The sequence below is a fragment of the Portunus trituberculatus genome, chromosome 48 (genome assembly GCF_017591435.1).
Source record: "Portunus trituberculatus isolate SZX2019 chromosome 48, ASM1759143v1, whole genome shotgun sequence".
NCBI classification, from domain to species: Eukaryota; Metazoa; Arthropoda; class Malacostraca; order Decapoda; family Portunidae; genus Portunus; species Portunus trituberculatus.
The window spans coordinates 585,925-610,924 of record NC_059302.1 but is presented as its reverse complement, the minus strand read 5'-3'; the positions used below and the strand labels follow the sequence as shown (position 1 = coordinate 610,924).

The 25,000-nt window shown below is 43.2% G+C and overlaps 2 long non-coding RNA genes and 1 other non-coding gene across 3 annotated transcripts in view; 1 reads left to right on the top strand and 2 right to left on the bottom strand.

The window, feature by feature from the left end:
* Positions 1-2,737, top strand: part of LOC123498923 — a 9,365-nt gene extending 6,628 nt beyond the window's left edge. Inside the window, exons 2-3 of the long non-coding RNA XR_006672845.1 lie at positions 1,544-1,812; positions 2,518-2,737. This is a non-coding gene — a long non-coding RNA (uncharacterized LOC123498923). The remainder of the gene's footprint in view (positions 1-1,543; positions 1,813-2,517) is intronic.
* LOC123498924 overlaps positions 1-25,000 on the bottom strand; it is a 163,240-nt gene that overhangs the window by 91,846 nt on the left and 46,394 nt on the right. The gene's annotated exons all lie outside the window — the stretch shown is intronic.
* Positions 2,175-2,248, bottom strand: Trnaa-cgc. Its single transcript has one exon. It is a non-coding gene; the product is annotated as a tRNA-Ala (tRNA).

The window sequence follows — 25,000 nt, the reverse complement described above, 5'->3', positions numbered from 1 at the left end:
TGCAACGCGTCACACTTGGAAAACGAAACTTGGCGCCTTGGTATGCGTGTTATTTGAGGCCATGGTTCGATTCCCGAGTTGGATGACGTTCCGGTTGGTTAGTGGTGAGGTGGATGGAGGGAGATCAAGAGCACAGGCCAGTCATGAAGTGGATTAAAGCATTGGGAAGATGGACGGGGTGGTGGTATGGCAGTTTTGATCCTGTAAGAAGTTTTAAGTCAGTCATAAGTCGGTTTTAAGAATCGTAGGCGGTAAGTCACTTGTAGAAGATAAGTTAGTCATAGGTAATAAAGCCGTTTTTAAGTCAGTTTTTGAGTCAGCCGTTAGTCAGTCGTAAGTCAGTCAGTGCGAGTCAGTCAATGGGCATTCAGTCACAAGCTAGTCATAAATCATAGCTAAATTCCTCGTAAGTCAGTCGTAATTTGGTTGTAATCCCAAGGCCGTAACAAGATGCACATTACAGCATAGTTGAGGCGTGTCCCAGTGAATAGTTGCCGTGGCAGGGGGTGCATGACTTGGCGGCGTGCAAGGCGGTCAAGGGCGCGTGAATGTACAGAAGATTATGTGGCCAGGTCGAGGTAGGGAGAAGTGGAGTGGTTGGATAATAGCTCGGAGCATAATGGCTGACGGGAAGTTCCTGGAAACCTGACCACACACACACACACACACACACACACACACACACACACACACACACACACACACACACACACACACACACAGACAGAGGATTAAAATAAAGTTTATGCTCATGAGTCCTAAGTGTCAAAACTAAGATTTTAACACATCTCAGAATGTTATCACTATAATATTAGTTTTTCATTAAAATAAAAAAATAACAATTGAAGACGAAGAGAATTGCAAGCTAACAAGCATTCTTCTCTATCAGTTGTTGGAATCTCACACACAAAGATGTCGCACTGTTTCTTTAATAACAAAATAGCCTTCCTGCAGGACATTTATTCGGTAACGGACTTTCCACTTCAAGTAAAAATGAACTAATAATTACATATATTTTTATGTATATGCAATTTTTTTTTCTTACTGTTTTAAGTTTATCATCAGAGTGCAATAGTGGAAACTTATTGACATAATCTTCTTTTATAATCAAAGTTTGTAATGGAATACTAATTACAATTGGTTTTCTACTCACATAAAAGTCAAAGCTTGTTGTCACTTAGGTCAATTGAATGAATGCGATACATTAATTTGATCATTTGTCAGCATTTAGTATTAACATGTTTCCTCAATGGTTGCTTTTCCACACACGCCACGGTTCGCTGTACGATTAGCCGTGCATAGCAGAGGTCGCCTTCCAGGCTCCGAGCTGAGCGGTTTTCCTCATGTTGTTGCATCCTGTGTAAAACGGGACACCAAAATTGCTTTGCCTATTCCACTGCAGGCCAGGCATAACCAGACTGTTGAATGGAGTTACGATCAATTTCCATTTGTTCGTTTTCTATTCTGTTTAATCCATATATTTATCTATAAAGATAAAGAAAGATAAAGATACTTTATCAATAAAGTTTAACTTTATTTTCAGCTTCATTACATTCCTGGGAAAATGTTCGTCTCCTGTGAAAGCAAAACACATACATAGGGACACAAGCACCTCCTCTTACATAAACACAGACAAACACGGAAACAGGAATGTTCGCGGTTGTTAGCGAAGCAGCGACACAACGGCGAAGAAGCAAAACATCAACTACTCTGGCACCAGCAACGAACGCCCGCAGGTCTACGTGACAACGCCGAGCATATGCCGCAGCAAACCCGAGCTTGTGTCTGCATACCCGACAACTCAGCCGTCAAGTACGTCATTATTGGTGTGTGTGCATGTGTGTGTGTGTAATTCACCTCGGTCGCCTACTGGTCACCCAGCCAGTCTTCCCCATTACGGAGCGAGCTCAGAGCTCATAGACCGATCTTCGGGTAAGACTATGTGTGTGTGTGTGTTTCACTGTTTGATCTGCTGCAGTCTCTGACGAGACAGCCAGACGTTACCCTACGGAACGAGCTCAGAGCTCATTATTTCCGATCTTCGGATAGGCCCGAGACCAGGCACACACCACACACCGGGACAACAAGGTCACAACTCCTCGATTTACATCCCGTACCTACTCACTGCTAGGTGAACAGGGGCTACACGTGAAAGGAGACGCACCCAAATATCTCCACCCGGCCGGGGAATCGAACCCCGGTCCTCTGGCTTGCGAAGCCAGCGCTCTAACCACTGAGCTACCGGGCGTCTGTGTGTGTGCTGAGAGAGAGAGAGAGAGAGAGAGAGAGAGAGAGAGAGAGAGAGAGAGAGAGAGAGAGAGAGAGAGAGAGAGAGAGAGAGAGAGAGAGAGAGAGAGAGAGAGAGAGAGAGAGAGAGAGAGAGAGAGAGAGAGAGAGAGAGAGAGCACTATTACAAACACAATCTGATATCTGAAGTAGCCTTGTCTTAAATCTCGCCACACAAATGGCACACATCCTTTACTGAATCACTCACGTAAATCTACATGCATTTTTCAGTGGGGGAGTGGATCAGGTCGCTGCGCCGCTACCTGCCACACACTCACAAAACTCACACACTGTCGTAAGTCTCATAAGCGTTATGAAGACACACCTTTTCGTATTATTTTTTTTTTCCATCGGCACCAAAAATGTTCAATTATCGTGATAACGATGTTGAATAAAAACAAGAACTGTAGCAATGAAATGTATATAACAACGAAAGAAAATATTAATAAAGAAATAAAACAAAATTATGAAAAAAATGTCAAACCTAAAACACCAACCCCTTTTTCTTTTCCTTAACATACATCAAACTTTTGGAAAAATAACAAATTACGAATAAAAATCCATCAATTCTCGAAGGTCACGCACTGATATTTCAATCCTACCACCGCTACCCTAAAAGTCACGAGGCAGGGGCTGGTCACGTATCAGACGCCATGCAGGGTGTCCAGCGCCGCATCAATCAACCTCACCAGCTGAATCCTCTCCATTGTTTGTGTCACCCGAGGCCTTTTGCTGCTGGACTCGGTAATAAAGGACGCTATACTGACATGCTGCATCAGATATTTGACATTTACTCCTCGAAAAACTACCAGGTAAGCTTTAAAATCCTGCTCATATTTAAGTTTTGCCTCAGATGTTGACTGTTATGTGTCTGTCTCTCTTAAGATGGCGTGACTATTGATTCTAGCGACACCTGCTTATTTTGGTGAGTAATGTCTCGTTCTTGTCGTCACAGATGAAAAGACGTCACAATATTGATCCTGGAGTGATCTTCAAGTGTCAATGATTCAAAGCACACTGCCATATCTCTCTCTCTCTCTCTCTCTCTCTCTCTCTCTCTCTCTCTCTCTCTCTCTCATTATGGTAAGTCAGTGTATGAGTTTATCATATCACGTAAACAAATACTCAGTGACATGAATTCCTGAAGACTAGTTGTACCTTCCTCCAAACAGGAATTTATCACCAATAGAAAAGAAATAAAGGAGAGAAAACATCCTAAGCCTACCACTACCAAAATTTAAAGGCAGGATGAACGAAAACTAAAACAGAGACGAAGAAACTTGTACACACACACGCTCCTTTAACTTTTTTACTGTTGGTCAACCTTTCCCATAATCATTTAGACCTTTTAACATACATTTATTTTACTACGTTCTTAATACTGCAAGCTTCTGCCGTTATACAAAGACGGAATTCCTCTATTTTTCTTTTGCCTAGTTTCCATCCAAACGATTAATTTCAGTCACCTCAGTGTTAACAAAAGACTAGTAGAGCAGTGAAAGGATTAAACGTTTTGAACATACGATTTTTAGGGGAGACAAGAAAAAAAAACTCGTCTGTTCAAAACGTTTAATTCTATCACTTCTATACTAGTCTTTTGTTAACGAATACAAATACAATGAAGAAAAGCAGACGCCACGATTAAAAATGTAGAAATCGAGAAGGAAAGTTCGTCAGTACTGCTCCCCAAAACATTTTCGCCTTCTGCTCCACAGCTTCACAATCGAATCGCAACCAATTCTAACTTCTGGCCGCCCTTCCGCCCGGCCGAAGGTGAGCCGGGGCGCCGCTGCTAACAAGACCAAGTTGCTTAAGAGCCACGACGACGCCCAACTCGCCCAGACTGTCAAGCCGGTCAAAGGAAAGGAAGGCGCCGAGAAGTTGAGGGAAGAAACGCTCCAACCGCGTCATGATGTGTCCATTTCTTGCTCTCTCTCTCTCTCTCTCTCTCTCTCTCATCTGCCCCAGCTCAGCCATCCCCTCATTTCCATGTCTATCCAGGAATAAATCACCACCACAACGTTCTTCTCTTCTTCTCCCTCCATCCTCAGGCTCTCCTTTCCTCTCCTCCCCTCCACACCGAAACCTTCCTTCCTCGCACCTTAACCCACAAAACACCAATCCTTTAGTCGACACCAGATTGTACGTACTCGAAAAAAGAAGTAAGAAAAAAAGTTAAAAGACAGGGAAACAGAAAACTGAAGAGCCAAGGAGGGGAAAGGAGAATAGATAATTCCTTTTTTCCCCCAAACTCTTGACTATGGTATTAAAGTTTCCACGCCGTCTAGCACCATGTCTGTCTCCCTGCACGACGCTAGGAAAGGTCTTGGGGGGGAAAAAAGAGGAAAAAAGCTCCAATGTCCTATCGACTGTCGATGGGAAGGAGATCCTGAGGGAGAAGATACGAGATCGGGTAGAGCCTTCTATGGTAATCCTGTCGCGAGGTAATAGGTGTTGGAGTTATTTTAAAACTGAGGGGGGGGGGAGACGGGGAGGGTGCCGGGAAAGGAGGGACGCTGTTATAGGGAGAGAGGGAGAAAGGAAAGGGGAAAAGGAGGATAGGTAAAATGTAACAGGGCGAGAAGAATGATGGTTGAAGGGGCTTTACATATACAGAGACGAAATTGTTCAGTTAATTCACAAACAAACGAGGAGATTCGTTTTGGAAGTGGGGTCGAGAGGAAAAATGAAGGCAAGGGAGGGTGAGAAGTGAGGGAGAAGAGAAGAAAAACTGGAACATGTATGAATGAAATTTTAAGACATGTGATGGGCTAGCGAGAGAGAGAGAGAGAGAGAGAGAGAGAGAGAGAGAGAGAGAGAGAGAGAGAGAGAGAGAGAGAGAGAGAGAGAGAGAGAGAGAGAGAGAGAGAGAGAGAGAGAGAGATACTGCTTCTGATACATTTGTTGGTCTCAGTACTATACATAAATCACAAAGAAAATATGTAACAAATGTACTTAAAATCAGAGAGAGAGAGAGAGAGAGAGAGAGAGAGAGAGAGAGAGAGAGAGAGAGAGAGAAACATGAATTCTCTCTCTCTCTCTCTCTCTCTCTCTCTCTCTCTCTCTCTCTCTCTCTCTCAGTCTCAGTCTCACCGTCCATCACCTGCTGCCAAGACTCAGGGGAAATCTGCTTCACCTCCCCGCCCCTTGTTAAGACGGAGGGGCATCGAGGTAGCCAGTAGAGGGATTTATTTACTGACCATAAATTAACCTGTTTGTGGACTCAACACCCACGGTACTTCTCGCCTGCGTTCCCGTCCATAGCTGCAGAAACTCCTCCTCTTTTTCCTCTTCTTCCTCTTCTTGAGTGTTGCTGTGTCTCTCTCTCTGGATCTGTCATTAACGAGCTTTGGGTTTGTGTATTTTCTTTCTGTCTTCCTGTTACTAGTCCTCGTTCTCTCTCTCTCTCTCTCTCTCTCTCTCTCTCTCTCTCTCTCTCTCTCTCTCTCTCTCTCTCTCGTTTGTCTTCTTATTTTACTTTTCTTTCGTTTCTCTTGTTCCCTTTTCAGTTTTCTCCTTCTCTTCCTCCTGCTTCTCCTTAATCTTCTTCTGTCTCTAATTGTGTCTCTTCCTCTTCCTCTTTACTCGTACTTTGTCTTTTCATTTTCCTTCTATTCCTCACTTTCTTCTTACTTTTCGCTCCTCCTTTTTCTCCTCCACCTCCTCTTTCTCCTCCTTCTTCTCCTTCTCCTCCTCCTCCTCCTCCTCCTCCTCCTCCTCCTCCTCCTCCTCCTCCTCCTCCTCCTCCTCCTCCTCCTCATCATCATCATCATCATCATCATCACCTTCCTCCATCTCATGTCGACTCGTCTGGCCTGAATTTCTTTTTTATTTCCATTAAGAATTTTGACTTTTTTTTTTTTTACATACCACAGCTTCCATTTCTTTTTATATATTATTTATTTATACATTTTATTTATTTTTTTTTTCATTGGAGTGGTGGTGGTGGTGGTGGTGGTGGTGGTGGTGGTGGTGGTGGTGGTGGTGGTGGTAGGAGCTAAAAATTGCATATATTTAAGCAGTCTCCCGAGGCTCGTGTTCCAGATTCATAGTATTTTATGAATTTCGGAACGGTTCTGCATTGGATTCCTGCGAGGGAGTACGTCTGCCTTTTATCTCTTCTGCGTAAAAAGCTATACATCGGTCGACACACACACACACACACACACACACACACACAGAGAGAGAGAGAGAGAGAGAGAGAGAGAGAGAGAGAGAGAGAGAGAGAGAGAGAGAGAGAGAGAGAGAGAGAGAGAGAGAGAGAGAGAGAGAGAGAGAGAGAGAGAGAGAGAGAGCCAAATTTGGCTGGGGACAACAATTTTCAAACTCCTATCCTCAGCATTGAGTTGTATTCTTGCAGTAAGAGATTGAACTTCCGTTTCGATTTTCATTCGTTTTTATTTATACATATAAATATACATATTCTCTTTTTTTTCAACTTCCTCTCCTTCAATTTGAAATGGAGGTCGGCGCTTCCCTTTTCCAGTGGCCCAAATATCTCCCCAAGTCGTTTCCTCCACTCCTTTACTGCCTCCACCGCCGCCGTTTGTGGTGGAGGAAGGAGTGAAGAAAGAGACCGGAGCTGGGGCCAGGAAAGGACGTGAAAGGGACGACAGCGGGATGGAAGAGACGAGGGCGGGACGAGGAAGGAAGGAAGGAAGGAGGGAGGGTTGGAATAGGGACGAGGAGGGAAAGAAGCGAGGAGGAGAACGTAGTGAACTCAACGTCTCAAAAATATACACCTTCGTAAACACACTCCTGGCCGCCCCGCACCTCGACACTCAAGCTGGTCTGCCCCACTGCGTCCCAAACTCGCAACGGGAGCAAGACAAAAGCACGACAAAAATGCGATCAGTGGGGCAAGGCCGCGATACACTAACCATTTTCTGTGTTAAACTCCATTCCGTTTTCTTTCCTTCCTTTCTTTATATGTAGATTTCATATTTTTGTTCTTTCTTTATCTTATTTCTTCTGCATTTGACGATTTTCTCCTCCGAGGGAATGCGGGCAATATTTCTTCCTCTTGTTGTGCAAAGAATAAGAATTTCAATAGAGGTGGTAATTGCATTGACGAGAAACACCTGCGAGAGAGAGAGAGGAAAGAAAACTACCTCTCAGACACACCTGTAACATCTCTCTCTCTCTCTCTCTCTCTCTCTCTCTCTCTCTCTCTCTCTCTCTCTCTCTCTCTCTCTCTCTCTCGCTCTCTCTCTCTAAGGATATTTTCACCTCACAGGAACACCAAGCACACATTCACTCCTCCTACTCCTTCTCCACCTCCTCCTCCTCCTCCTCCTCCTCCTCCTCCTCCTCCTCCTCCTCCTCCTCCTCCTCCTCCTCCTCCTCCTAGTCTCCTTTCTTCTTCTTCTTCTTCTTCTTCTTCTTCTTCTTCTTCTTCCTTCTTTTCTTCTTCTTTTCTTATTATTATTATTATCATTATTATTATTATTATTATTATTATTATTATTATTATTATTATTCCTCCTCCTCCTCCTCTTCCTCCTCCTCCTCCTTCTCCTCCTCCTCGTCTCCTTTCTTCTTCTTCTTCTTCTTTTTCTTCTTCTTCTTCTTTTCTTCTGCTTCTTTTTCTTCTTCATCCTCCTCCTCCTCCTCCTCCTCCTCCTCCTCCTCCTCCTCCTCCTCCTCCTCCTCCCTGCCTAACTTCTCGGCTCGAGGTTTTCAGGGAAACTTCAGAATGTTTACCTTGAGCGCTAAACTCAACCCTTCCTATGAAATATCTCCTGGTGAACCCCGAATGAAGGAAGTGGAGAAGAGAATGAAGAGAGAGAGAGAGAGAGAGAGAGAGAGAGAGAGAGAGAGAGAGAGAGAGAGAGAGAGAGAGAGAGAGAGAGAGAGAGAGAGAGAGAGAGAGAGAGAGAGAGAGAGAGAGAGAGAGAGAGAGAGAGAGAGAGAGAGAGAGAGAGAGAGAGAGAGAGAGAGAGAGAGAGAGAGAGAGAGAGAGAGAGAGAGAGAGGAAAAGAAAAGGAGAAAAACCGACAATAAGGAAAGAACGAAGACAGAAAAGGATGAAGAAAAGACAAGAGGAAAAAAAAGACATGGAAATAAAAAGGAAATGAGAAGGAAAGAAGACAAAAAGGCATAAAAGATGTCCTCCGTAACACAGAAAATGGCACAATCTCGTAAAAAAAAAAAAACTCTGAAATTTACAGAATAAAAGACAAGAAATATAACAAAAAAAAAATTCGAATAAATGACAAAAAAAGTATTGAAAAAAAAGGTACAAAAAATAGAAAAAGGAAAAGTAAAGTCCATTATTTGTTCCCTCTATTCGCAGTTTCCTATTCTAGATTCATGTTTCAACTTTTATTTCTTTTATTACACTTTTTCTTTTTTTATTTTTCACTCCTCTCCCTCTCCCTCTCCCTCTCTCTCTCTCTCTCTCTCTCTATCTATGTATCTATCTATCTATTTATTTATCTATCTCTTTCCCTTCTGTCTATCTATCTCTGCATTTATCAATCTATTTGTCTTTCCCTATCACTCTCCTGTTCCCCCTCCTCCATATATTTTCTTCTTCCTGTTCTTCATCTTCCTCGTACCTCCCTTCTACCTCCTCCTCCTTCCTCCTCCTCCTCCTCCTCCTCCAGCATGCCAGCAGGAGAAGCAGCAGAAGGAAATGAGGGAAGTGGCACAACGGAATACAATCTCCTTCACCTTAATTGCTTTCCGCCTCCCAGTCTTATTCAACACCTGGGGAGAGAGAGAGAGAGAGAGAGAGAGAGAGAGAGAGAGAGAGAGAGAGAGAGAGAGAGAGAGAGAGAGAGAGAGAGAGAGAGAGAGAGAGAGAGAGAGAGAGAGTGTTTAGAGTGTTCTTTCATTATGAGCTAAGAATGTGTGGCGCGTTATGCATGGCTCGCATTGACACTGGTTGGTGTTTTCGTTCTCCTCTGCACAAACTGAAGGAAATTTCAGGAAAAGAAGGTTCGGGAGATGAGAAATGGAAGGAAAAAATTAGTGTGGAGGAAGAAGAAGAAGAAGAAGAAGAAGAAGAAGAAGAAGAAGAAGAAGAAGAAGAAGAAGAAGAAGAAGAAGAAGAAGAAGAAGAAGAAGAAGAAGAAGAAGAAGAAGAAGAAGAAGAAGAAGAAGAAGAAGAAGAAGAAGAAGAAGAAGAAGAAGAAGAAGAAGAAGAAGAAGAAGAAGAAGAAGAAGAAGAAGAGAGAGGAGGAGGAGGAGGAGGAGGAGGAGGAGGAGGAGGAGGAGGAGGAGGAGATGAGAAATAGTGCTTTGTTACTAGTGAGACAATGATTCTATGAGTTAGCGATGGCCCGGAAATCAGAGAACCAAAGAACACAAGGCTGAGGGGAAGGCAAAGGTTACGCTACACTGAACACACACACACAAAAAAAAATAAATAAATATACAGTGGGACCGCGCGCGCTTTGTGGCCCCCAGTGTTCTCAAGCGCACGGGTTCGAATCCTGTCCACGCTCCGAGGTTAGGAAGGGCATTCACTCGGGGTAACGGTTTCCTAATGCTAAAACCAAAGTCCTCCTGACTCCTCTGTCAGGAGGCACCGTCCTAGCTCTAATGTAATAAGGGAGCCGGACGTAAACCGAAAAAAAAAAAAAAAAAAAAAAAAGATAGATAAATAAACAAATGAAATCAAATAAAATAGAAAAAAAAACGAATAGATATAAAAGATAAATAACTACAGTAGATAGATAGATAAAACAAAAGAACTCAATACTTAACGAATAAAGTAAATATAAAAAAAAACCGCGTCACATTTCAAACAACACAAATGCAGTAGACACAGCAACACTAAAAATGACACCACTAATTAATCTAAACTGTATTCGTGTCATGTTACACCTTGAAGTGAAGAAAGAAGTTGAATATCACGAATACGGCGTCACATTCTCAAAGAAAGTCACTGTATCTGGCTGGCGGCGCTCAACGTGAAGGTGGATACATGTGTGTGCTCCTCATTTTGCTGCTTGCACACCTACTGACCTTATTAACCATTGCCATCGCTACGTGACTTGACATTTGATACCCAGCCTCGCGTGCAGGGAAGGAGCTGAGGAGTATGGGTGGCAGAAGGTACAGAGAGGAAGGCTGAGATAGGAAAGTTGAGAGAGAGAGAGAGAGAGAGAGAGAGAGAGAGAGAGAGAGAGAGAGAGAGAGAGAGAGAGAGAGAGAGAGAGAGAGAGAGAGAGAGAGAGAGAGAGAGAGAGAAGAGGTTGAAAGAGAAAAAGGTTGAGAGAAGAGGTTGAAAGAAAAAAAATGTTGAAAAAGGAAGGTTGAGAGAGAGGAAGGTTGAGAGAGGAAGATTGTGAGAGAGGAAGTTTAAAAGAGGATGGTTGAGAAAGGCACGAGGTTGAGAGAGTAAAGGTGGCAGGAGGTTGAGAGAGGAAGACAATATGAAAGGGAAATGTATGAGAGGATATGGATGCTTTGAAAAACTTAAGAGTAAAATATAATAACGATTCTGTCTCATCAACGCTCAATCTTGCCATCTTTCCTCGCTTCCTTCACGATAACTGTTATTGTGATCTTGTTAACTGTATGCCTGCTTATCCTTCCCCACAAGCGACCTGCTATCATTAGGTTTTCTACTTCCCCTCCTCCTTTTTTGGTCCATTTCTCTAATGCAAAAGTTGACCAGATTTCTCAGTCTTTCATTTCTTTTACTGGTAACCTCTTCACTCCCTGGCTTTCTCTATTTGCTCCTACTTTTGACTCTGACGGTTTCATTAAAGATTTCGTGTTATATTTTTAAGGAAAAACTATTTAGTGATGAAAAAGAACAAAATACGCTTTTCTGGCTCAGTGGTATACCCTGAGTGACAGATTCATCAATATCTGTTTGAATTCTAATCATTATTATCATTATTATCATTATTATTACTATTATTATCATTATTCTTATCATCTTTATTGTTAAGACTGTGCGTTTCTTCTTTTGATTCTGTATTACTGTATTTCATTTATCAATTTCCTCTATTTTTTTTTTTTTTGTGCGAGTAATGATCATATCAATCTAATTCACTTAATTTGCTTCAGCATTCAATAATTGTGCGTGCCGTGCCTACCAGCTGTTCTGGGCACACGAATACACACACAAAAAAAGATACAATGGGAAGAAGAAAATGATACTTTTATTGCTTGCCCATAAAGATGAAGATGATAAACGAGAGAGAGAGAGAGAGAGAGAGAGAGAGAGAGAGAGAGAGAGAGAGAGAGAGAGAGAGAGAGAGAGAGAGAGAGAGAGAGAGAGATTCTTTTTAAAATGGTGATGATGTATTAACCAAGCAATTAACTAATTATTTGTATATTGATCTAGGTATACCCCTCTCTCTCTCTCTCTCTCTCTCTCTCTCTCTCTCTCTCTCTCTCTCTCTCTCTCTCTCTCTCTCTCTCATAGTTGTCGTCTCTCTTTCTCCTTTTCGTCTTTCTCTCTTATTCTCTCTCTCTCTCTCTCTCTCTCTCTCTCTCTCTCTCTCTCTCTCTCTCTCTCTGTATATCAATAAATCAATCAATCATCAATCCATCACCTGTCTGCTCGCCCGCGTATCTTTCTATCCACTCATTTATTTCAATGGTTAATTCATCACTGTCAATTCAGGGTCCATCTAATTACATATTTATTTACCATTCATTTCACCGTTCATAAAGTTTGCAGTTTATCGACGTGTTTAGCAGGTCATGTTCCCGCTTACCTATTTATTTATTTATTCATTTATTAGTATTTGTGCTTATGTGTGCCTGCGTGTATATGTGCATGTATGTAGCACGTGGGAATTGTTTTGTTAATTGTTGATGCACTGATGTATTAATGTAACAGGACATCTGATCCCTCTAGTCAGTGTATGTATGTCATGTGTTAGAATGTGTGGTATTTTATTTAATATCTTTTCTATAAACGATGGAATTTGATGAAGAGCTAAAGTATATATATATTTGTGTCATTTATTTGTATTTTTTTTTTTTATTCAGGTGTACATAAATATCAAATTCAGATGTTTGAAATGTAAAACGGGAAATAAAGTATCAATATAGATATTTGATATCTTCTCTCATCTTACTCTCTCTGTCCACTCTCTCTTCCTGTCGCTGTCCACAATATCTTCTCTCATCCCACCCCATTTGTCCTTTCTCCCTGCCTCTCCTTACTTCTTGCCTCGCCTCCACCAGTCCATCCTCCACTTATACCACCCTCACTTCCACCAGCCTCAACTTTCCCAGCCTCACCTTCACCACCCGCACCTTTACCTCCATCACCATCACCACCACCATCACCTCCATCTTTACCTCCTTCACCCCTCACCTCCTCCATCTCTCACCTCCACCACCTCCACCACCGTCGCCTCCATCATCTTACCTCCACCAGCATCACCTCCACCACCAACCTCTCCCAACCTCACTTTCACCATATCCACCACCCTAACCTCAACCTTCAACTATTCCACCATCACCTCCACCTCACCTCTACCACCCTCATCTTCACCACCCTCACCTCCGTCACCATCATCTTCACCACCATCACTCCCACCATTTCCACTACCATGACCTCCACCACCCTCGCCACCACCATCACCTCCATCAGCCTTTCCTCTTCTAGCTCCTCACCTCCATCTATCTTCTTTCTTTCTCTTTTCTTTTTCTTCCATCACCATGTCCTACCCTTCCCTCTCCCTGCCTGTCTGCGCACACGTCCCGCTCCCTCCCTCCTCACCTCGCCTCGCCCAAACAGCAGCACATCAAGGTAATCGCCATCTGATTACCTTAAAGGGCAGGTTAATGGTACAGATGATTACTTAATTAGCCAAGGCCATTGATTGCGTGTAACGAAAGGAATCTAATTAAACCTCCCGCTGTCACCGAATTGATGAAGGCCGTAAGGGCAATCGCCGCTGATAAATGAGGGCTAAGATGTATCGTACGTATGTGTCACGCACCACCGTTATGCCGCTATGGCGCACGTGACGAGACGCTCATTTGTTGCCTTTATTGTTATCATTCCGCTTACTTTTATGGTGCAAGTATTTAGCCATTAAGGAGATAGTATTAAGGTGGTGGCCATGGTGGTGGTGTGGTGGTGGTTGTGGTTGTGGTGGTGGTGGTGGTGGTGGTGGTGATGGTGTTGGTGGTGGTGATAGTGTTGGTGGTATAGTAGTAGTAGTGGTGGTGGTGGTGGTGGTGGTGGTGGTGGTGGTGGTGGTGGTGGTGGTGGTGGTGGTGATGAACAAAATGGTATTCTTTTATTTTCATTTGCAGTTTTTACCATTTTACATTTATTTCAATTAATATACCAATCAATTTGAAGCTACGACACGATAAAAGTTGAAGGAGAAGAATTTTTAATGCCGCTTATAGTCTCCTAATTGATTATTTAATAGTTCAATAGAAGAGTTTCATCAATAACTCACATCAGCGACTTATTCTTATCTATATATTTTTTTTCTTTTACGAGCAAAACACCTTGGTCCACTTAGCATATACATCTGTGGCTTCCATGACTTGTACCTCACTGCAACCAAGGCTTACCACCTTTCAACACACGAGTGAACCAGAGTAACACAGAACCAACCACAAGCAATCAACAATTAACAGAACACAGAGATAGAAAGTTACCACCACTCCACCACCTTGGCACACACCTCACTCACACAGCACAAAGCACACAGCATCCAGCCTTCCCTCCTCTCATCCACCTCCGCCATGGTCTAGTAGTCTCGGCGCTTTAAATCAATCCATCAGTCAATCAATCAAAGCCACCTTTCCTCCAAAACGTCTTCTTTCCTGCCCAACTGCTCATAAATCTCGTCTTCTTTAACGCCCCCTTCCCCCTTCACCACTCCATTCCTCCCACCTATCACCAGCCATCCTCTACCGTGTCCCATTTCTCAGTTGCTCCTTTCTCCGTCCCATCCCCTCCGCCACAACCACACCGTCCCTTCCTTCCCTAACTACCCCTCGTCCTCCTGCTCCTCCTCCTGCTCTCCTCCTCTCCCCGGCTGCCACCGTTCGTGTTATCGGCTGGGACCTAAAAGCCACTTCCGACCCTCTTCGAAAGGGCCGATAGAGGCGACAACGGCAGCCATTTTTCAGCTCCATAACCCTGAAAAACGACAAATTTCTCGTCCACTTCGCCTACGTGCAGTAAAACCAGTTGAGCACCCGCAGACCACCCGGGGCCCTCACGCGGAGGTAATGAAGGCGCCCTTGCAGCACAGGGAGAAAGAACAGGAGGAGGAGGAGGAGGAGGAGGAGGAGGAGGAGGAGGAGGAGGAGGAGGAGGAGTAACAGACATTAGCAGATGTGTTGGCTCTTATTTGTCTCTTTGTGATGAATAGCAGACTAATTGATGAGAGAGAGGTAGTAGTAGTAGTAGTAGTAGTAGTAGTAGTAGTAGTAGTAGTAGTAGTAGTAGTAGTAGTAGTAGTAGTAGTAGTAGTAGTAGTAGTAGTAGTAGTAGTAGTAGTAGTAGTAGCACTTGTTGTTTTTGTTGATGTAGCCGTTGTTAGTGGAGCTATTTTTAACATCAGTACGAAAAAGAAAACAAAGGAATAGTTAGGAAAATAAGAAGATGGAAAGGAAAAGTAAGTCACAGAGAATGAAAGGAACACAAAGAGGACGGAAGGGGGAAAAAAAATATTACGGTATGAATTGAAAAACAGAGCCATCATCTAACTGCCAAAATGAAATGATGAATAGGAGACAATGCCGAGGAGGAGGAGGAGGAGGAGGAGGAGGAGGAGGAGGAGGAGGAGGAGGAGGAGGAGAAGAAGAGGAGGAGAGGAAAGGTTAAGAATGAAACAAAAATCTTAGGCACAACAAAAGACTATGAATGTGCACACGCGAAAGGGAAGTAAAGAAGAAATAGAAAAAAAAAGTGTGTGTGTGTGTGTGTGTGTGTGTGTGTGTGTGTGTGTGTGTGTGTGTGTGTGTGTGTGTGTGTGTGTGTGTGTGTGTGTGTGTGTGTGTGTGTGTGTGTGTGTGTGTGTGTGTGTGTGTGTACCCATATATATGTGTGTGCGTGTGAGTGTTTGTGGCAGGCAATCTCCTTATAGACAACTACAACTAAAACTATGATAAGAACGCTAACAGCACTGAGAAGACGAGAGAGAGAGAGAGAGAGAGAGAGAGAGAGAGAGAGAGAGAGAGAGAGAGAGAGAGAGAGAGAGAGAGAGAGAGAGAGAGAGAGAGAGAGAGAGAGAGAGAGAGAGAGAGAGAGAGAGTCGTAGCGTGAGGCAGGTGAGCAGTGCGTGGGGGCCGCTGATAAGGCACAGGGAAGCTTGGAGCGAGTCCCTTCACAGCCTTGCTCTAATCCCTAAAACCAGCATCCTTAGTCTTGTAATTATGGCGCAGGAGAGACCAGTGGCGGGAAAAGGAGCCAAATGGAACGAAAACACGCTTCAATGTGACGTCTGTGTACGAAGGGGGAAGAGAAACGAAGAGGAGGGAGAGGAGGATAAGAATAGTGACTCAAAAGGAAATACGGAGAAGGGAAGAGAGAAATGGAGAAAAAAATATCAGAACTTCAAGAGGAAAAGGAAATATGATGATGGTAAGTGGGAGAGGGAAGAATAGAACACACAAAAGGAGGAAGAAGAAGAGGAGGAGATAAGGAGGAGGGTGGGGGTGACTAGAACGCAAGAAATGCTAAAGAGAAAGAAGGAAAAAAAAATCGCACTTCAAAGGAAAAGGGAATAAGGAAGTAGATTGATACACGGAGGAAGAACAGGAGGATGAGGAGATGGAGAAGGAAGAGAAGGATGAATGGCAAAGGAACATGGGAGAAAAGAGTGGAAAATTGAACACTTCAAAGGATAACGGAATAAGAAAAACTACAGAGAGAGAGAGAGAGAGAGAGAGAGAGAGAGAGAGAGAGAGAGAGAGAGAGAGAGAGAGAGAGAGAGAGAGAGAGAGAGAGAGAGAGAGAGAGAGAGAGAGAGAAAAGATAACGAAGATAAATGAAATACCGTGTTTTTTGTATGTGTGCATAAATAAAAGAATAAAAAAAAAAAAAAGAATGATGAGGATGACGATATGTATAAGAAGTAGAAAGACAAGGAGAAGGAATAAAGGAATACAAAGGAAGGAGCTGACAGCAACAGCCCTACTGGGCCTAACGAGGCTGTCTGTGTGCCTATGCTACCACTACAGATGCTATAAGTTAGAGGCTGAAGGACATCAGGGTTCAAGGAAGAAGAAAAGAGGCCACAGGGAGAGAAAGTCAAAGATGTGATAGGTAAGACTGAAGGAGAAGTGACACTATCTAGTACTGTAACTACAAAGAAAAACGAGGAGGAGGAGGAGGAGGAGGAGGAGGAGGAGGAGGAGGAGGAGGAGGAGGAGGAGGAGGAGGAGGAGGAGGGAGGAAGAGGAAGAGGAAGAGGAAGAGGAAGAGGAAGAGGAAGAGGAGGAGGAGGAGGAGGAGGAGAAGGAAGAGAAGGATGAGAAGAAGGAGGAGGAGGAGGAGGAGAAGGATTTAAGATGATCCAGGTAGGGCTCAAGCAGCAGGGTGTCTTGACGTGCTAGAGCGCTGAGTTAGTACACGCTGCGTCACGGTGCTGAGGTGTGTGCGGTGTGCTGAGTATTGCAGGTGTGTTAGTCTCCCTTCCTCCTGATAAGAGCGCTGGTGTAATTCTGTCTCCTCTAAGAATGAGATTGTGACGCCAACATTCTCCTTTCTCCAAATGTGTCAGTCTCCCAGCATGTGTCTCCCAATTCAGCAGTAACCAAGCCACCCATGTGATGTGTATGAGTGTCTTCAGTTGGTGCCACGGTTCAGCTAATTGGCACAGGATCTCACTACCGAGGCGCTCAGCTAAGTCTTACGTCACTCTTGTCGAGGCTCATCCACGCTCGCCCATTTGACAGGCTGTTAAAGTTACTGAGGTTTTCAAAGATGTTTTCCTGATTGCAGCGATAGATTAATTAATGTCAAAAGTATCGTGGTTTTCAAGGATTTTTCTTCATGATTGTAATGGTAGTTTAACAGGTACTATAGAATATATTAGCATTTTCAAAAGGGTTTTCATGTTTCCAGTGATAGTTCAACGAGATCCCCCTATTCCTTATTGAAGAAAAGAACTTCAATGCCATATAAACACAGCTGTTCATTGTGGGGTCTGTAACACTCTTAATGAAAGCTTACAGTGTTCAAGACTACTGACCTTAAGGGATAAAGACTTATACTCTGTAAGTCTTAGTGGCAATATCTTTTTTCATCTTCATTCTTATACTTCTTTTCGGGAAAAGGACTTAGTGAGGGAGAAAGGGGAGTGGATGAAAGGGAAGCATCTACGTCTTTGGTAACCGCCTCTCCTTTGTGATCTTCTGTTTTCCTTGACTGATATAATAAAAGGTAACCTGAGGCAATGTTGAACTTAAAACAAGCCTCCATAACGTATTAATCTTAATTTCTATGGCTTTAAAACTGAGGCTTTGAGTCGCTAAAATAAACAAACACAGACTCACTCGGAGACACACACACACACACACACACACACACACAATGCCGTCTTCGCACCTGTCACACTCTCTTTTGTTCTTCAGACGTGGTATTTATATCCGTGTCAGTCTTACTCTTATTTGTTTTGTTTTTCTCTCTCTCTCTCTCTTCCTTTAATCTTCCCTGTCCTTCAACTTTCTCAGATCTCTTATCCTTTCCTTTCTTGTATTTTTCCTCACGCATTATGAATATGTGTCAAAATCGAAGCTTCCCCAGACATTACTCTCTCTCTCTCTCTCTCTCTCTCTCTCTCTCTCTCTCTCTCTCTCTCTCTCTCTCTCTCTCCCCTTGCATACACTATATTACCCCCGACAATGAATCAAAACCGGTATTCTCTCACACAACCTCACTAAATCACTGTACTTTTTTTTTCTTATGTAGGAGAGAGGGCCAGCCAAGGGCAACAAAATATTGAAAAAAGGCCCACTTGAGTGCTGGTTCGCAAGAAGATATGTTAAGGAGTAGCCAAAATTAGGGAGCAAATGTCTTGATACCTAGCTCTTAACACAGTAAAGTTATATTCAGGAGTATTTTTCAAAGGGCGACGAATACCAAGGCTTTCCACCAATCTCTGACCTGCTTCTCCCTGGCCCTCAATCCCTATTATCTTTGCTTTTCCACTTCCTTCATTTTATTCCCTCATAACTGTCATCTTCATTCTCTTCCTTCATCCCCATCTTCTCCTTCAAGCCTTTGGGATACACTTTATGACGTTGCTGCTGCTCTTGTTGTTGTTGTTGTTGTTGTTGTTGTTGTTGTTGTTGTTGTTGTTGGTGGTGGTGGTGGTGAGATACTGTGCTCATAAATTTAGTTCTTATAGTTGATGATTTGTATTGTCTTTGTTTAATCTCTCTCTCTCTCTCTCTCTCTCTCTCTCTCTCTCTCTCTCTCTCTCTCTCTCTCTCTCTCTCTCTCTCTGTGTGTGTGTGTGTGTGTGTGTGTGTGTGTGTGTGTGTGTGTGTGTGTGTGTGTGTGTGTGTGTGTGTGTGTGTGTGTGTGTGTGTGTGTGTGTGTGTGTGTGTGTGTGTGTGTGTGTGTGTGTGTGTGAATAGTGTCCTGCGCGAGTTTTGGCGTGCAGGTCGAAGATTACTTTCCCTGCTAACTACATGCATTAGCCTCATAATTTTGGTTACAATCCACTGAAAGCAGGGCCACAACACGCCGCCTCCGCACATTAGTTAGGCAGTGGGAGGGAGAAGAGGGGGAACCGAGAGAGAGGAGGATGGGAGGAAAGAAGGAGGTGGTGCTGGAGTTTGGGTTGAAGGGGTGAACATGGAGTTTGGGGTTGAGGGCGTGGGTGAAAAGGGGGAAGAGGGGTGAGGATATGAATTACGGGAGGTGTGGGTAGGCAATGTGGGTCTTGGTGTGAGTTTTGCTTAAGTCACGATTCTCTTCAGTTCCTCTTCCCGTCATTTCTTTTATCGCTTCTCCCTCTTTCTTGTCCTCTCACTCCTCCTTTTCTTTCTCATTATTTTTCCTTTTACTTAATCCTCAACCACTTCCCTTTTTCTCTTCCTCCTGCTCCCATCTTTTCTTTCACGTAGTCCCTAAATACTTCCCTTTCCTCCCTCTTTCACCCGTTCATTCTCCTTTTCCCTTCCCGTTCATTCTTCCTTTAATCATCAACCTCTTCCGTTTCTTAATCTTCCTGTTTCTTCTTCTGTTTCCTTCCCATTCTCTCTTTTCCGTGATTTTATTCCGCATTCTTTTCCCTTTTCCTTTTCCTCCTGTTTCTTCCACCGTTTCTTTATCTTCTTTCCACGTAATCCATAACCCCCTTTTCTTTCCTCTTCTTCCTTTTTTTCCCCCTATTTCTTTACCACGCTCTTTCCCATGTCTTAATCCCCCGTCTTTCCCTTTCCTCCTCCTCCTCCTCCTACTCCTTCCATAATGGCTGTCAGCGATGAAGAACAACAACATAATAATTCCCTGACGTGCCTTTCATCCAACGTTAAGAGAGAAACGCTAAAAATTCGTCAGCTTACTGGAAAGGCTGGAGGACATTTAGAATATCACTTTCGGGAGGTACATTTTTCTTGGATAATTTTTTTAGAAGCGTAGTATAAAGCGTAATTGTACGACGAAACAAGAATAAAGAAGTGAGGGGATATGTGGAAAATCTGACCATTGTAACTATATTTTTGTCTACGAGGGTGAGGGTGAGGAGTAAGGTGAGGAGAAGGAAGAGAGATAAATATGGGCCTCCTTTCTTCCCTCCTTCCTTCCTTCCTTCCTTCCTTCCCTCCTTCCCTCCCTCCTCTCCTTCTGGGCCGCCGTGTTGGGTAAGCTTCTGTCTGTCTTCGTTTGCATACTGCGCAGCCCCAACTTCCTAACGTGAGATTTTTGCCAAACTCGATTCAGTAAGACCCGAGGGACGAAGAGGCGCCGCGGAAAACAAAACAACTTGATTCGCTCCGCTGCCTCACTTGTCCTCCTCCTCTTCCTTACATTCCTCCTCTTCTTCCTCTTCCTCCTACTCTTTGTCCTCTTGTCCGCCTCCAGTCTAGCGGCGGTCATCCCCAGGGCTCCGTTTCTGAATTTATGACTGTACATGGCTGGAGTACAACATCTCCCTTAAGCTCAACTATATATTCAAGAGTATTTTTGTTCTCATTCCTTTATAACATTTCCAACCTTAACTTCAATGCAAAAAATGAGTATCGAAACCTTCTATCACTTGTAGATGGCGTTCGTCCACGAGTTCTTCCATTGGTCCAGTTAAAATGATGACAGTTAACTCTTTTAGCACCATGACACGTTTCCATATTCGTTCTGTTTACTATTTGGTAACTTTATACAGCTTCAGAAACTTACTAGAAATTAAAATAGTGAAGACTCAGGCCATTAATCTTCTGACCTTCATAGACCCTTCTAATATCAAAAATTGGTCAAATCCACCCAAAACTCCAGGTAGAAATGCGTCCTTGTACTGAATGGGTTAAAATAGTGAAGACTGTGGTCATTAATCTTCTAACCTCCATAGACCCTTCCTAATGTCAAAAAAAAAATGGTCTAATGGTACACAAATCTCAAGGTAAAAATGTTTCCCAGTACTGAAGGGGTTAAGAAAGTGAAGACAGTGGTCAGTAATCTTCTGACCTCCATAAACCCTTCCTAATGTCAATAAAATGTTCAAATCACACCCAATACTCAAGGTAGAAATGCGCCCCACCATGAAAGAAAACCTGAAAAAACGTGACTCTTCTCTGACACAACTCAAGAAAAACACGAGGCGCCTCCACTACCACCGCTGCCATCCAAGCATCCAAAGAATACCATCACAAAGGCCTTCACTGCACCAAGAAGGCCGCCAAGAGTCATCGAGAACGTAAAACTCCCCCACACTTTCTCCTTCCCAGCCCACGTGCCTCGCCTCAACACCGCACACACGCCGCACACACATTCCAGAAACATTCTCCCCGCTGTACGCACGCCGCGAGATGCTTGGGGGGTCGTGGCTATACTCTTTCACGCACGCTGCTTCCTTCATCCTCGACCACTTCTCTTTACTGCGGCGCTTCCGAGGAGAGTGTAAGCCTATCCCCATCTTTCCTCATCTCAAGGGCGCCACTTTCATAGCAAAGCAGCCTGTCTTTTTTTTTTTTTTTTTTTCCTCGTTTCATTTACTTTGGGCATTCAAAGTACATTATTTTTTTCTTACTTCTCTATTCGAGTTTCTTTTCTCTTGTTTTTTTTTTTTCGTCTTTTTTTCCGTTTGTGATTTAAGTTTTGTAATTTTTTTATGCAAGTGTTTTTTATTGTCGTTCTGTTGCTTTTCTTTCATGACCCACTTTCTAATAGTATCTCTCTCTCTCTCTCTCTCTCTCTCTCTCTCTCTCTCTCTCTCTCTCTCTCTCTCTCTCTCTCTCTCTCTCTCTTCTTATATGTCTCTCTGCCAATTTGTGTGTCTGTATGTTTGTATGTACGAGAATGTCCCTCTATCAGTCTTTTTTCTTTAACTGCTCCTGTCTATGTCAATATATATTTCTCTCTCCTCTATTGTCAATATTACAATTTCCGTTAACATTTTTTTTCCATATTCCTTTCAAGCCCTTTCCAATCTTTCTTTGCCTTATCCTACATGCTCTCTCTGCGCTTCTTCCCTTTTTATTTTTGTCTTTCCTCTACCTTCTCTTCCCAACTATCTCCTTCCCTCCCTACCCTTCCCATCTCTCTCCTCTTCTTTCCTTTATTCCTTATCCTCCCCTTCCCTTCCCTACTCCCTCCCTTCCTCCTCTAGCGTCTAATAAGGGCATCGTCTCCACCTAATGAAGGGAGAACGTACAGTGGACTCGGATTTAATGATCACACGGAAAACAATACGTTGGTAGTGTGTCAGGAAACAGCTGAGCCTTCCTTGTTCACGCAGCCACTCTCATCATTGGGTCCGCTCATTGTCTCTAGTCCTGTTTCTTTCTGCTTCACTCGATTCAGACTTCAGGGCAACAAGAAATGTGCGCCGAGAGAAGGAAGGGGAGAGGGTGGATAGGGATGGTGAGGATGATTTGGTATGTTGAAAGGACGGTGTATTGGTGGTAGTGGTGGTGGTGGTGGTGGTCCTTCGACTTGACTTTTTAAGAGGGAGGTATCAAGACATTTGTACCTTACTTTTGGATACCTCTTAATACTCTAAGGAAACTAGCAACCCAGTGAGCCTTTCTTTTCATTTTGTTGCCCTTGGGGAGTTTGCTCTCTTGCGTATAAAGAAAAATTATCGTTAATAGAAATAATTTGAAATGGTAAACCAAGAAAAGAAGAGTTAAAAAGAGGTAGTGAGATGGTTTTTGTCTTTCTCAGCTTCAAAACTGCATGGGACTATGTGAAAAAGAATTGTCTAGCAGTCAAGTGTTATTAAGATGTCATACTATCACTCTCTCTTCAATGTCTTGCGTCAGATGACATAAAAAGTACAAAAACAAGTAAAAATCAATAGAAGTCCTAAATACTCGCAAGTCAAAGTGCTAAAACAATCACAAAAAGGGAGATAAAACAAAAGAAAAAAAGAGAGAAATGGTGCCGTGCCTTCATTCAATTACCATTTTGACATCATTTCATACTGTCTCTTTACCTTTTTTTTTTTTCTCTCCCTCAATTTTCCTGTCTTCATTCTCTCCTTTTCTAGACCTCCGTTCGCTCGCTCGCTCTCTCTCTCCGTCCATGCGAGGTCTTCCCTTTGAATCTTTTCACATCACGACTTAATCCAAACCTCTATAAAACCTTCCATTCATGACTTTTCTTATTAGTCGACACATGTTAATCTATTTCATGTAATCATATATACGTTTGGATAATGTATTTTTTCTTATCATTAATTCAATTTTTTTTTCATTTCATGTTTAAGTATTGAAAGTAGCATTAAATCATATCTACGCATTCCTCCCCACCCACTCTCTCTCTCTCTCTCTCTCTCTCTCTCTCTCTCTCTCTCTCTCTCTATCTATCTATCTATCTATCTGCCTAATGCACAGTTTTAATGGTGCAATTTTTCCCCGCTGCTATTCCCTTAAACCTAAAGTGAATATCAGCATCGTTTGTCTTGTTATAAATTCACTCTCGTTGTGCTACACAGGGAACCTTTTTTTTCCTCTCCTTTTTATCCCAGGGTAACGTATTGCCATGGAAATTCTGGTCCATGGCCGTTTTCGCAAAAATTAACCGAGCTCATGTATCTAATGGACCACTTACTGTGATCAAACAAGCCTCCATAATGTGAAAATCTCTCTCTCTCTCTCTCTCTCTCTCTCTCTCTCTCTCTCTCTCTTGTCGTCCTCTCCTCACAGCACTCATACACTCACCATGCTACACTGACAGTCACAATCTCCTTCTACCATTCCCATGCTACAGTCACTAGCAACAGTCTCGCAAGGGCCAGAATATGTGCAGGTACTCGTTCTTCCTTTGTGACCCTTTGTATCCCTGTGTGCTTGGCGTCCTGCCCTGAAATGTCACTATAGGCAGTCTTCACGTGGTGTCAATTTGTGCCCATCCAGGGATCGCGCATCGTTTCATCCTGGCCGGCCGACTGGTTTAAAATTACTTTCATGTTTCCCATTACGTTCCTGGCTTTGTGTTCTGATGAAAGCCGTGGGTAGCAGGAGGCGCACACAGGCACAGAGAGAGCCGTGAAATGAAAGAATCCAGGTCACCATTAGCGGCCTTGAAAAAATGGTAAATAACGTTGGCTTTCATAATTAGAATGTCTTGATAACTTATTGTACTGGTGAGGAAAGACTTGCTGAGATATCCAAAAAGGATGATTGTTTTTCATTTTTTTTTTTAACTGAGGGAAGAATCAAAGTTCCAAAAGTAATTGAATCTTGTTGCTTTGATATTCAGTCAGACCTTCCGTCCTTGGCTCAAGAAAAACTATGAGTGTAGATAAAATGAAAAGCTAACTAACACAACGACAGGATTAACATGCAATTATTTCCTGTGTCACGATCTTTTATCTCGTATGATGTCTAGTAAAAAATGTAGAACAGAGAAAGTCACTTGCAAAAGACATCAAAAAAGGCAATTTTGTCCGCATAGCTACACACACACACACACACACACACACACACACACACACACACACACACACACACACACACACACACACACACACACCTACTCTCTCTCTCTCTCTCTCTCTCTCTCTCTCTCTCTCTCTCTCTCTCTCTCTCTCTCTCTCTCTCTCTCTCTCTCTCTCTCTCTCTCTCGGTGCGTGAGACCCAATACTCGCTGCAGTCTTGGGAGTTGCCGCGGAAAAGTAAAAAAAAATGTTGAATCAGTTTTACCTTTGCTGAAATCGAGACCACGGTAGGGAGGGAAGTGGCGAGCGAAAAGGAGGAGGAGGAAAAGATGATGGTGGTGGAAGTTTGAATCTCTCTCTTTCTCTCTCTCTCTCTCTCTCTCTCTCTCTCTCTCTCTCTCTCTCTCTCTCTCTCTCTCTTTCTCTCTCAATTCTCTACACTATAATTAACCTTCTCCCCATTCTTCATAATTATCCTTTTGCAATTCTTCTTTCCTCCTCTTCTTCCACCTCCTCCATAAGTGTTGTCTCACTTTCCCTTTAGGATCAAATGATAATGAGGAGCCTTGGTTAATTTGCCTTCAGGTATACCGTCTCTAATGAACCCCAGAGGTAGTTACCTGAGCGCTGCCTATCAAAGGGGGCACAATCATAATTAAGTGAGGGACCCTGCCAAAAAATTCCTTCACTTTAAATTCTTGCATTGGGTTAAATTG